Source organism: Chelonia mydas, chromosome 8 (genome assembly GCF_015237465.2).
Source record: "Chelonia mydas isolate rCheMyd1 chromosome 8, rCheMyd1.pri.v2, whole genome shotgun sequence".
Classification (NCBI taxonomy): domain Eukaryota; kingdom Metazoa; phylum Chordata; order Testudines; family Cheloniidae; genus Chelonia; species Chelonia mydas.
Window position 1 is genome coordinate 3390503 of NC_057854.1, and position 11766 is coordinate 3402268.

Here is an 11766-nt window from a genome sequence, read left to right on the forward strand (position 1 = left end):
CTTTGGCCATACTTTATATGGTCCTGGGTAAAATTTACACAAACACCTAAGTGACTGAGAGCCAAGGTCTCGTGTTGAAAAATGGCTAAGGCACTTAAGAGCCCAAGCCTCACTGAAAGTCAATGGGACTTAGACGCCGAAGGGCCAGATTCTTCAAGGTATCTAGGTGTCTAACATTCATTTCAGTGGGAATTAGGTGGCTAATACCTCTGAAGATCTGGGTGTAAGTAATTTATAGAATCACTGAAAGGAGAGGCTGGAGAGGTCCTCAAGTTCATCCCCCTGTGTCAAGGCAGGACCAAGCAAACCTAGACTATCCCTGGCAGGTGGTTGTCCAATCTGTTCTTAAAAACCACCAATGCCTGGAATTCCACAACCTCCCTTGGAAGCCTGTACCAGGGCTTAACTACCTTTAGAGTTTGAAAGTTTTTCCTAATATCTCATCTAAATCTCCAGTGCTTTTGAATATTTTACCCTGTGTGTCTTTAACACTGTTGTACATTTTCATATAAACTTGAATGCAAATTAAAATATCTTTGAAAAAGGAGAGGCTAACGCTCACAGGGAAGGGATTGGGCTGTGTATGCACAGGACATTCATTTCTGGTTGGCAAACCCTGGTCTCAGATCAGTTTATTTTACTACTTACAGCCCCAATCACATTGATTCTTTTTTCACTTTCATCCTTGCCTTTCTCCCTTTTGTAGACTGCCCCATTGCTGCGTTGAAAAGTGGCACTTTGCAGACTGGATTTTTGTCAGGGGATTTTCCCAGGGTCGGCAGTTCACATGCTATTACTGTAGGCTCAGTGGAAAACTCCCCACCCGCACATCCTGCTCAGGTACCAGTGCCGGTGTCCTGAAGGCGGCAGAGAAATTTAAAAGTTAAATATAGCTAGTTTGGAGGTTTTAAAAAAACAGAGAACAAGGCAGCAAATATCTCTATGATCTCGATAAAATACATGCAGACTTTCACCGTATATAATCTTGGATCCAAATTCTGCTGTCCTTACATACATGGACTAGTACCTTCCTCTAGGACTGGTGACTAGTGAGACTACTCATGGAGTGAGGTGCAACTAAGCTGGAGGAAGGGTATCAGAAGAATCTTGTCCTTAGAAGGCAATGTGTTATCTCTCTATTACTGTGTAATTTACAGTCATCTTAGTAACTTTTGTGTGTCACTGGGATTGATTCCCTGAAATGAATGAAAGACCCACAATTTTAATGTCATTGGACAATTTACGGAAAGCTAGTGTTGACAGCGGTTTAAAACATCTGTAGTGTTTCAGTACAGACAGTTCTTTGGTATCCACTTGTCGTTTGGTATCCACTTAACTTCAGTGCCTTATCTTCTTGCTTCTCCATCACAGTCAAGTATTTTCATGCCATTTTTCTTAAAGGGCATGGCAAAAGCTCTGTTCAAGACACTCTGTTTCTTCCTTCTTCTGCAATTTATGGTCGCCTCAGACAATGTGCCTACTGCTGTACACTCATGGAAAGAGGAAGAGAGGGAAAGAGACCAAAGGACTACTTAAAAAAGTAAAAACAGGAAGCAATTAGGCTGGTCCAAATGAACTGGTTACACCCCCTCTTCTCTCTAGGGCTCACAAATCCCAATTCAATGCACTTGCCCAACTCTTCTCACTGTTAGTGGAAGTTGATCTCATGGGTCTAAAGGCAGGATTTGACCCTGAATATTTTAGGAATCTTGGAAAAATTGGATGCACGGATCAAGGCGTCGGCTAGGTACAGTCAATTATCCATGATTTGTAAGCCTGGAGCAGATCACCCCAGGGCTCACTGACCTTGGCAGTATTACAGAGGACAGATTTTCACATGGATTAACTGCACTTAAACAGTACAGATTCTTCAGTGCCGTAGGAACAAACAGGACCTTCCTCAATAGCTTGCAAGATCACCTGTTCTGTTTATGATGATTTCCTCTTCAACAAAAATACCGGAAGGAAAACGCAGCTTTTTGAGGTCCTATCTAAACTGGGGATGTGCCTCAATCCAAGTCACCAGTATAGCTGCACCAGTACAAACCCTTAATGTAGACAGGCAAAGCCACTATTTGCACTGGAGGAGCAACCCAGGTAAATTGAACTGCTGCAAACCACATCTTATGGTAGTTTACCCTGACTACAGTCGGGGTTTACACCTGTGCAGCTATGACTGGTTGCTGGCTATCAATGGCTGAATTTAAAGCAAACCCATAGTGCAGACAAATCCGAGTTCTTTTTAAAGTATCTAAAAGTAAAGAGGTAAAGCAGATTAGCATTCCACCTTAATGTAATTCTGTTAAGACTTCAGTGCCACGGAAAAAATGCCACTGCTTAAGGTTTATCTTTATCATTCTTTTCCAAATTTTTTTTATTAGAAAGTTAGAGTGGGTAATTTACCCTCCATTCATTATCATGTAAACATCCTGCATTGACCTCCTGCTTGCTGCTAAAGAAGGGCTGCTGGGTCCAGAAGCAGCCTTAAAACCATCAGCATGGGGAAACTAAGCTGAAGAATTCTACCAATAATTGCCTGGGAATACAAGCAGTGTCAGCGCATGGCCAAATGGGGGGGAAAACAAACCACCTTTGTGGCACAATAATGTTAAAAGTGTATGTTGTGAGTTGGAAGTGCTTATGGGCCTTATGGAACAACTTATGACACAAACCCAGATCCTCAAAAAAGTATGTAGGCACCTAAACACCTTCTGAGAATCTAGGCTTTAGTGATCACCAAAACATCCTGAGCCCATCACTTTAAGCTGCAACTAGATGCTACTTTGGGCAAACTCATCCAAGAGACTTGGCTTAGGCTTTGTATTTTTGTTGTTCTTCAGACAGCTTGAGTAGAAGCTTATTACTATTCTTTAGTATTTAGATTGTGGTAGCCCTCAAAATGTGAGAAGTATGTTCCAAAACGGAGGATGGCACAGTTATTGCCATAGCTGGGAAAAAATGGAATGCACACGTGTTTGTACTGTGACTAGCACAATGGGGACCTGACCCCTGAATTGGGGTTCCTATGGACTACTGCAATGGTTATAATAAGGGCACAGTATATACAAGATTAATAAAAATAGACAGCCTGATCCTGCTCAAGTGCAAGACAGTGAAATACACAAAACTGTACAGGCAACCAGTGATGTAGAGGAACTGAACAAGTGTAACCAAAGAGGTAAATTAAGGACCTGGCTTCAAGGGACCTCTTGCAAGCAACACACACAATGCATATTTCTGAGGGGAACTCAGAGAATCTGGAAAACAAGGGGGCTAGAATGTAGGGGAGAGTGAGGTTTCTTCATCTGGCCTCAAATGTTATGTTTACCCTTGGGCTGTTGATTAATTGCAGTTAACTCACGTGATTAACTCAAACAAATTAACTGCAATTAAAAAAATGAATCGCGATTAATCGCACTGTTAAACTATAGAATACCAATTAAAATTTATTAAATATTTTTGGATGTTCTTCTACATTTTCAAATATATTGATTTCTATTACACACAGAATATAAAGTATACGGTGCTCACTTCATATTATTTTTATTACAAATATTTGCACTGAAAAAATGATAAACAAAATAAACAGTATTTTTCAATTCACCTCATACAAGTGCTGTAGTGCAATTTCTAGCATGAAAGTGTAACTTACAAATGTAGATTTTTTTTGTTACATAACTGCACTCAAAAACAAAACAATGTAAAACTTCAAAGCCTACAAGTCCATTCAGTCCTACTTCTTGTTCAGCCAATCGCTAAGACAAACAAGTTTGTTTACATTTACGGGACATACTGAAGCCTGCTTCTTATTTACAATGTCACCTGAAAGTGAGAACAGGCATTCGCAATGCACTTTTGTAGTCGGCGTTGCAAAGTATTTATGTGCCAGATATGCTAAACATTTGTATGCCCTTTCATGCTTCAGTCACCATTCTGGAGGACATGCTTCCATGCTGATGATGTTAGTTAAAAAAAGTGCGTTAATTAAATTTGTGACAGAATTCCTTGGGGGAGAACTGTATGTCCCCTGCTCTGTTTTACCTGCATTCTGCCATATATTTCATGTTATATTTCATGTTATAGCAGTTGTTTGATTTACGAACACTGTCACTGCAGATTTGACAAAATGCAAAGAAGGTACCAATGTGAGATTTCTAAAAATAGCTACAGCACATGACCCACGGTTTAAGAATCCGAAGTGTCGTCCAAAATCTGAGAGGGGCGAGGTGTGGAGCATGCTTTCAGAAGTCTTAAAAGAGCAACACTCCGATGCGGAAACTACAGAACCCGAACCACAAAAAAAAGTAATCAAACTTCTGCTGGTGGCAGGGTCAGCTCTAGGTTTTTTGCCGCCCTAAGCTCCGAGAGCGCAACTGCCCAAGCAAAAGAAAAGAAAAAGAAAAAAGGAGGACCGGAATGCCGCCCAAGCACGTGCTTGCTTTGTTGGTGCCTAGAGCCGGTCCTGGCTGGTGGCATCTGACTCAGATGATGAAAATGAACATGCATCGGTCTGCACTGCTTTGGACTGTTATTGAGCAGAAACCGTCATCAGCATGGACGCACGTCCTCTGGAATGATGGTTGAAGCATGAAGGGACATATGAATCTTTAGGGCATCTGGCATGTAAATATCTTGCGACGCCGGCTACAACAGTGCCATGCAAACTCCCGTTCTCACTTTCAGGTGACATTGTAAACAAGAAGCGGGCACCATTATCTCCTGCAAATGTAACCAGACTTGTTTGTCTGAACAATTGGCTGAAGTAGGACTGAGTGGACTTGTAGGCTCTAAAGTTTTACAATGTTTTATTTTTGAATGCAGTTATTTTTTGTATATAATTCTACATTTGTAAGTTCAACTTTCATGTTAAAAAGATTGCACTACAGTACTTGTATGAGGTGAACTGAAAAATACTATTTATTTTGTTTTTTATAGTGCAAATATTTGTATTCAAAAATAAATAGAAAGTGAGCACTGTGCACTTTGTATTCTGTGTTGTAATTGAAATCAATATATTTGAAAATGTAGAAAAACATCCAAAAATATTTAATAAATGGTATTCTATTATTGTTTAACAGTGTGATTAATCACAATTAATTTTTTTAATTGCTTGACAGCCCTAGTGTACCCCATTGCTTTTAGCTGATGTTAGTTTCTCCTTTAGAACCATCATGGAAAGATCCTTTGGCCATTCAGTATATGCTGAGTGGATTCCCCTTCCTAGCTTACGAAAATCACCCACCTTGCTTCCAGGAATGAGACTGAAACACTTTTTAACTCATTACTTGACAGCTTTATCTCATCTATCTTGACCAATACGTACAAACTGGGGGAGTGACTCAAGAAGACCACGGTGAGCACTCAAAAGGAGAAAAGGGCTTGATTTTCCACTGCCTTCTACATTTTGCAGGTTGCTTCCTCTTTGTAAATGACCACACAGAATACAAGGCAGTGATAATTAAGCCCAGTTTTTGTTATAGGAATGTAAAACCACTAAATCCAAAAAGGTTGCCTGATACAGTTAGCATTTCCTGACAGGTTTCAGAGTAGCAGCCGTGTTAGTCTGTATTCGCAAAAAGAAAAGGAGTACTTGTGGCACCTTAGAGACTAACAAATTTATTTGAGCATAAGCTTGCATCCGAGGAAGTGAGCTGTAGCTCATGAAAGCTTATGCTCAAATAAATTTGTTAGTCTCTAAGGTGCCACAAGCCCTCCTTTTCCATTTCCTGACAGATGTTTTCCCATTCATCATGCCAAAGGAGTATTTTTAATTCCATTTTCCATCTTTCTTTCAGTTTGTGACTTACAAACTGTCTTCTTAGTTCTGTATGCGCTGATGGGATGCGTTCTTCTATGGAGGAGTACAGATAAGATTACCAGCAGGAGAGTGGGATGGGGGGAGAGAAAACCTTTTGTAGTGATAAACACCCATTTTTTCGTGGTCTGTGTGTATAAAAACACCTTCTGTATTTTCCACAGTATGCATCCAATGAAGTGAGCTGTAGCTCACGAAAGCTTATGCTCAAATAAATTGGATAGTCTCTAAGGTGCCACAAGTACTCCTTTTCTTTTTGCAAATACAGACTAACACGGCTGTTACTCTGAAACCTATGGAGGAGTATGTTACAGTAGACCAACTTTTTTCTTCCTGAAATTATTATTTATTTGTATTAAAGTAGCATTGAGCATTCTACACTGGAAAAAAAGACCCGCAGGATGGCTGTGGCTGGCCTGGATCAGCTGACTCAGGCTCAGGGGCTTGGGCTGTGGGGCTAAAAAAAGCTGTACAGATGTTTATGCTTGGGCTGGAGTCTGGGCTCTGGGACCCTCCCCACTTGCGGGGTTCCAGAGCTCAGGCTCTAGACCAAGCCTAAATGTCTAAACAGCAATTTTTAGCCCCATGAGCCTTAGTCACCTAACCCTGGCCAGCTGTGGGTGTTTATTTGCAGTGTAGAGACCCCCCCCCACACACATATACAACGATCATGGCACCCTTGTGATAGGCCACCTGGGACACCATCATTACATGAACATAGCAAACAGCTGTTCCTGCCACAAAAGTTTACAATCCAACTCTGGTTGAAGAAGGGAAGTATTATTATGCCCATTTTACAGATGGAGAACTGAGACACAAAAGCCATTGGGAATCTCTTCATTGACCCCATTGGTCCTTGAATTGAATCCAGAGAGATTAAATTATTTGCCCAAGGTCAGGCAGTGAATCTGTGGGAGAGTTGGACATTGAACCCAGATGTCCTGTGTCTAGCCCAGTGCCACAACTCCAGGATCATCCTCAAATGAACTGAAGTCCCAAGCTTTTGGTATACAAATGTAGGATAGTGGGAAACGTCAGAAACTTTTAAATACTGTTGTTATTTCTTTCAATTTTTAAAAACATTTTGATTGTTAGGCAAGTTAAAGGATATATTGTATACTGGAGTTCACTTATTCCTTGTGTCTTCTAGTTGTATCAAAATTAACACATCTGAAAACTATTTTTAATGTCTCATAGACTTCTTCAGATAAAAATTACTCCTACACATCAACACACTGTGACTATTTGCCCCAAGCCATGGTAAATAGTTAACAACATTCATACACGCAACCAAGGGAAGGTGGGGGTGGGGAAATGCTTACAAAACCATTACCAAACCACCATTATCCTGTCATGTGCTTTTTCTGCATTGCCTTGCCCACCTTGGCTGCTCATCAAGCTATCTGTGTGCAAAGAATAGGAACTTTCTACACCCACCCTCCTTTGCCTGAATAATCCATTCAGTAATTATACAATCCAGTGTTTGTGACATCAGTATTGCCATGGAAGTGTTTCTGATGTCAGAAACACTGAATTAATTCACACTTCTTGACTTACCAGATCCAGAATGTAAGGTCCTTTGTCCAGTTTTGTCAGTAGAGGTATTGGCACCAGAAGAAGAAAATGTGAAAATTACCATAGAAAGACTGTGCTGAAGTAAACTGCCCACCAGCAGCCCTTGATTCCGAAGTAACCAATCACTACCAAATGGCAAAGAAACCCACTTTGAGAGAAAATAATGTGCAAATTGGTGCTTGGTATCATACCAAAAAAGGAAACCCTGTTGTCTACATTTGATAGTGCGACGCCGACAGACCCCGGTCGTCAGCGGGCGGGATCGAATGGGCGACATCTGGAGTTTAGTGCAGGAGCCTCTACCGCATGAGCTAAAAGCCAACTGACTTTTAGCTAAGGCTGTAGAGCAGACTCGTTTAACTCTCTCTCTAAGTGTCTCCCTGCCACTAGATGGGACAGAACACCCCACCCAGGCGGTGTGTGGGTTACAATAGCATCTATTGTTATTTATTATTATTATTATTATATTGTATTTATTTGTATTATTGCAGTTCCTAGAATCCCTAGTCATGGATCAGGGCCCCATTGTGCTAGGTGTGGTACAAACACAGAACAAAAAGAGTTTATAATCTACTAAATCAAGCAGCATGAAAAGGTATCGCTGGCAGCTCAAGTCTCTGGTTTGACAATAAATGTCTTGAAACAAACATTGATGGGACAGGAACTACAGAAAATTATTCCCACTGCAATAGTATATTGAGCCATCGGTGACATTGTTTGAAATGTTTAAGTGTGTCCGTGCTTCTTTAAAAAGCACGATGATTCAACTTTGTGACGCCAGACCTCCCTGGCAACTTTCCTAAAGTTCAAGGGCTATACCCCCTTACTGGGGAGCTACATTGGTTATTTTATTGTGCTTGTTGTACTAACTGAGCACCTGAAGTCAGGGAGGGCATCAATATAAGATTTAAAAATGTTCCCACCATACAAATGGAAAAAGGTCAAAGTTTATGGTGCTGCCACAGAGTCACAGTCACCACTGACCGGTGCTCAAGTATAAATGTTTGATCTGGCCTATATAAGCATTAAACATAATGAAAGTTCATGTGTAAAACAAATTTTCTGCAGATTTCCATTCAAATCAATTTGTCTAGCCATTGAGACTGATGTCACAAATACTGCATTATTTCTTGGCAATAACAATATAATTGAAATAATTAACTGTCGCAGGGTGGCTGGCCCTTTAAGGGAAGATGGGTCTCAGGCCCACCTGTGACACAACCAACTCTCCTCCCTAGGTGGGGAAAAGTAAAGTCATGTGACAGGTGGCTCATGTGACCAAGTCATGCTTCTGGGGTAGATAAGGGAGATGCATGGGAGGAGGGGATTAATCAAAAGTCTAAAGCCTGACTTACACTAGGAAATTAGGTCAGTATAACTCCATCGCTCAGGGGTGTGAAAAATCCACACACCGAGTGACGCAGTTAAGCCAACTAAACCCCAAGTGTAGTCAGCGCTAGATTGACAGGAAAATTCTCCCATTGACCCAGTTGCTGCCTCTTGGGGAGGTGGATTACCTGTGCCAAGGGGAGAACTGCTCTTGTCGGCATAGGTATTCTCTTCACTGAAGCATTACAGCTTCGTAAGTGTAGACAAGCCCTGAGTCAGAGGAATGGGAATGGGGTCTGCAGAAGCCCCTGAGATGGCAGGGGAGACTCTAGCAGGGAAGTCTGTTTGCTTGTTGGTGGGACCTGGTCTCCAAGCCACGGAAAAAAAGCTGGCAGACTGCACCTCACCACAGATACCTCAGAGGAAGGATTATTGTTAGGAGGGTTTTGTTTCTTGTTAGGAAGCCTTTGGGTATGTCTACCGTGCAATAAAAAATACATGTCACCGAACCTCAGAGCCCAGGGTCAGTTGACTCAGGCAGCAGTGTAGGTGTTCAGGCTCAGGCTGGAGCTTGGGCTCTGAGACCCATCCCCTCACGGTTTCAGAGCTTGGGCTCCAGCTTGAGCCTGAACAGCTACACTGCAATTTTCAGCTCCTCAGCCTCATCCCTGAGAACCTGACTTAGCTGACCCAGGCCAGCCACTGCCATGCCACAGGTCTTTTACTGGAGTGTATACCTACTCTTTGTTACCTAGTGGGGCGGGGTGGAACTGGTGGAGGGTAATTTAAAGGGGTGAGGGAGAAGCACAGCACAAGCCCTGTAAGGAAGGGTATGAAATCCCCTTAGCAAAGGGGGAAGGGTCTGAGCCTGGAAGGCCACTAGAAATGGTAAAGACCAAATAAATTATACCCTAGAAAGGGAATCTTGTTCTAAATACTTTGGATAGTGGAAATTTAGTGGGACATGCAGGAGGGAATTGAGGGGGGTGCTGTTGGATAACCCCATGCTATGAAGGGGTGCACTGGAGATGGCGGTGCTGCTACATTAACAAAAGAAATTATCTTCTTACTGGTTTCAGAGTAACAGCCGTGTTAGTCTGTATTCGCAAAAAGAAAAGGAGGACTTGTGGCACCTTAGAGACTAACCAATTTATTTGAGCATGAGCTTTCGTGAGCTACAGCTCACTTCATCGGATGCATCCGATGAAGTGAGCTGTAGCTCACGAAAGCTCATGCTCAAATAAATTGGTTAGTCTCTAAGGTGCCACAAGTCCTCCTTTTCTTTTTATCTTCTTACTGAATTTTTTTCAATATGACTAATCCTGAAAAGGGACTGTCACTAAACAATGCCACAAATGTTTTAGAGGCAGATGAAGTCATATATTTTCTTCTTCTTCTTCAACTTCTCTTTCACCAGCAAAAGTTGGTCCAATAAAAGCTATTACCTCCCCCACCTTATCTCTCTAATATCCTCAGCTCAACACGGCTACAAAACTGCACGACACAAACATATAAAACTGAAAGTCACAAACATAGGTCAAACATCCAATGCAGTGAGCTGTACCTCACGAAAGCTTATGCTCAAATAAATTTGTTAGTTTCTAGGGTGCCACAAGTCCTCCTTTTCTTTTTGCGGATACAGACTAACACGGCTGCTACTCTGAAACCTGTCATTTTGCATCCGATGAAGTGAGGTGTAGCTCACGAAAGCTTATGCTCAAATAAATTTATTAGTCTCTAAGGTGCCACAAGTTCTCCTTTTCTTTTTGCAAACATAGGTCGGTTCACTCCTGTCATTCCAGGAACATTGCTGCCCTCTGCTGCCACAAAGGGAACATAGCATGAATATCAGGGCACCAAAATTCATTTCATAGGGTATGTCTACACCACAATAAAACAGCCAACCCATGGCTGGCCCACATCAGCTGATTCAGGCTCCTGGGGCTTGGGCTGCGGGGCTATAAAATTGCACAGAAGATGTTCAGGCTTGGGCTGGAGCCTGGGCTCTGGAACACCATGAGGGGGAAGGGTCCCAATGCCTTGGCCCAAATGTCTATATTACAATTTTATCGCCCTGCAGCCTGAGCCCTGTGAGCCCAACACGAGACAGCCAGGGGTGTTTCATTGCCGTGTAGACATACCCATAGCGGTCCCGCAGAACAGATTCTACCACAATGGAATGGAACCTGTGACAGTTTAGGGGTGGCTTGATTACAGTCTGTAAGTATCTGCATGGGGAACAAATATTTAATAATGGGCTCTTCCATCTGGCAGAGAAAGGTCTAACACAACCCAATGGCTGGGAGTTGAAGCTAGCCAAATTCAGACTGGAAATAAGGTGTCAATTTTTAACGGCGAGAGTAGGGTTGCCAAGCCTCCAGGATTGTCCTGGAGCATCCAGGAACTAAAGATTAACCTTGAATTAAAGATGATGTCATGTGATCAATCTCCAGGTTTAATCCAACCGAAATTAGCAACCCTAGGTGAGAATAATTAACCACTGGAACAATTTCCTGGGGGGGTCGAGGTGGGTTCTCCATCACCGATCACTTTAAAATCAAAACTGGATGTTTTCCCACAGGATCTGCCTGAGGAATTCTTTGGGGGCAGTTCTCACACCGGGTCAGACCGGATGATCTGGTCCCTGCTGGCCCTGGCCTCGGGGACTCGGGGCAAGCAGCAGGCCGGAGCGGGGAGCGTCGGCAGCTGCTCCTCCAGCGCACTCTGGAGCAGAGAGGAAAGCAAGCAGAGGGTCCTGCTCTGGCCTGAGGTGGGAGCCCCGGGCCCCGCACCCCCGGGGGGTTCGGCTCCGCCGGCCCCTCCCGGGCCACAGGCATTCACCCCCCACCGGCCAGGAGTAGGAAGCAGCCAGTGCTCCTGAGGTGCAAGTGCAACTAAGGGGGGGATGTGGGGGTGCAATGGGGGGCAGGGTTGGAGGGAGGGAGAGCCACCCCCACCCCCTTGTGACCCTGCCCTTTGCCCTGGGGAGATGGCCCCAGGAAGGGACACTGGGCCATGCACCCCGTGCGCATGCGCGCCAAGCACAG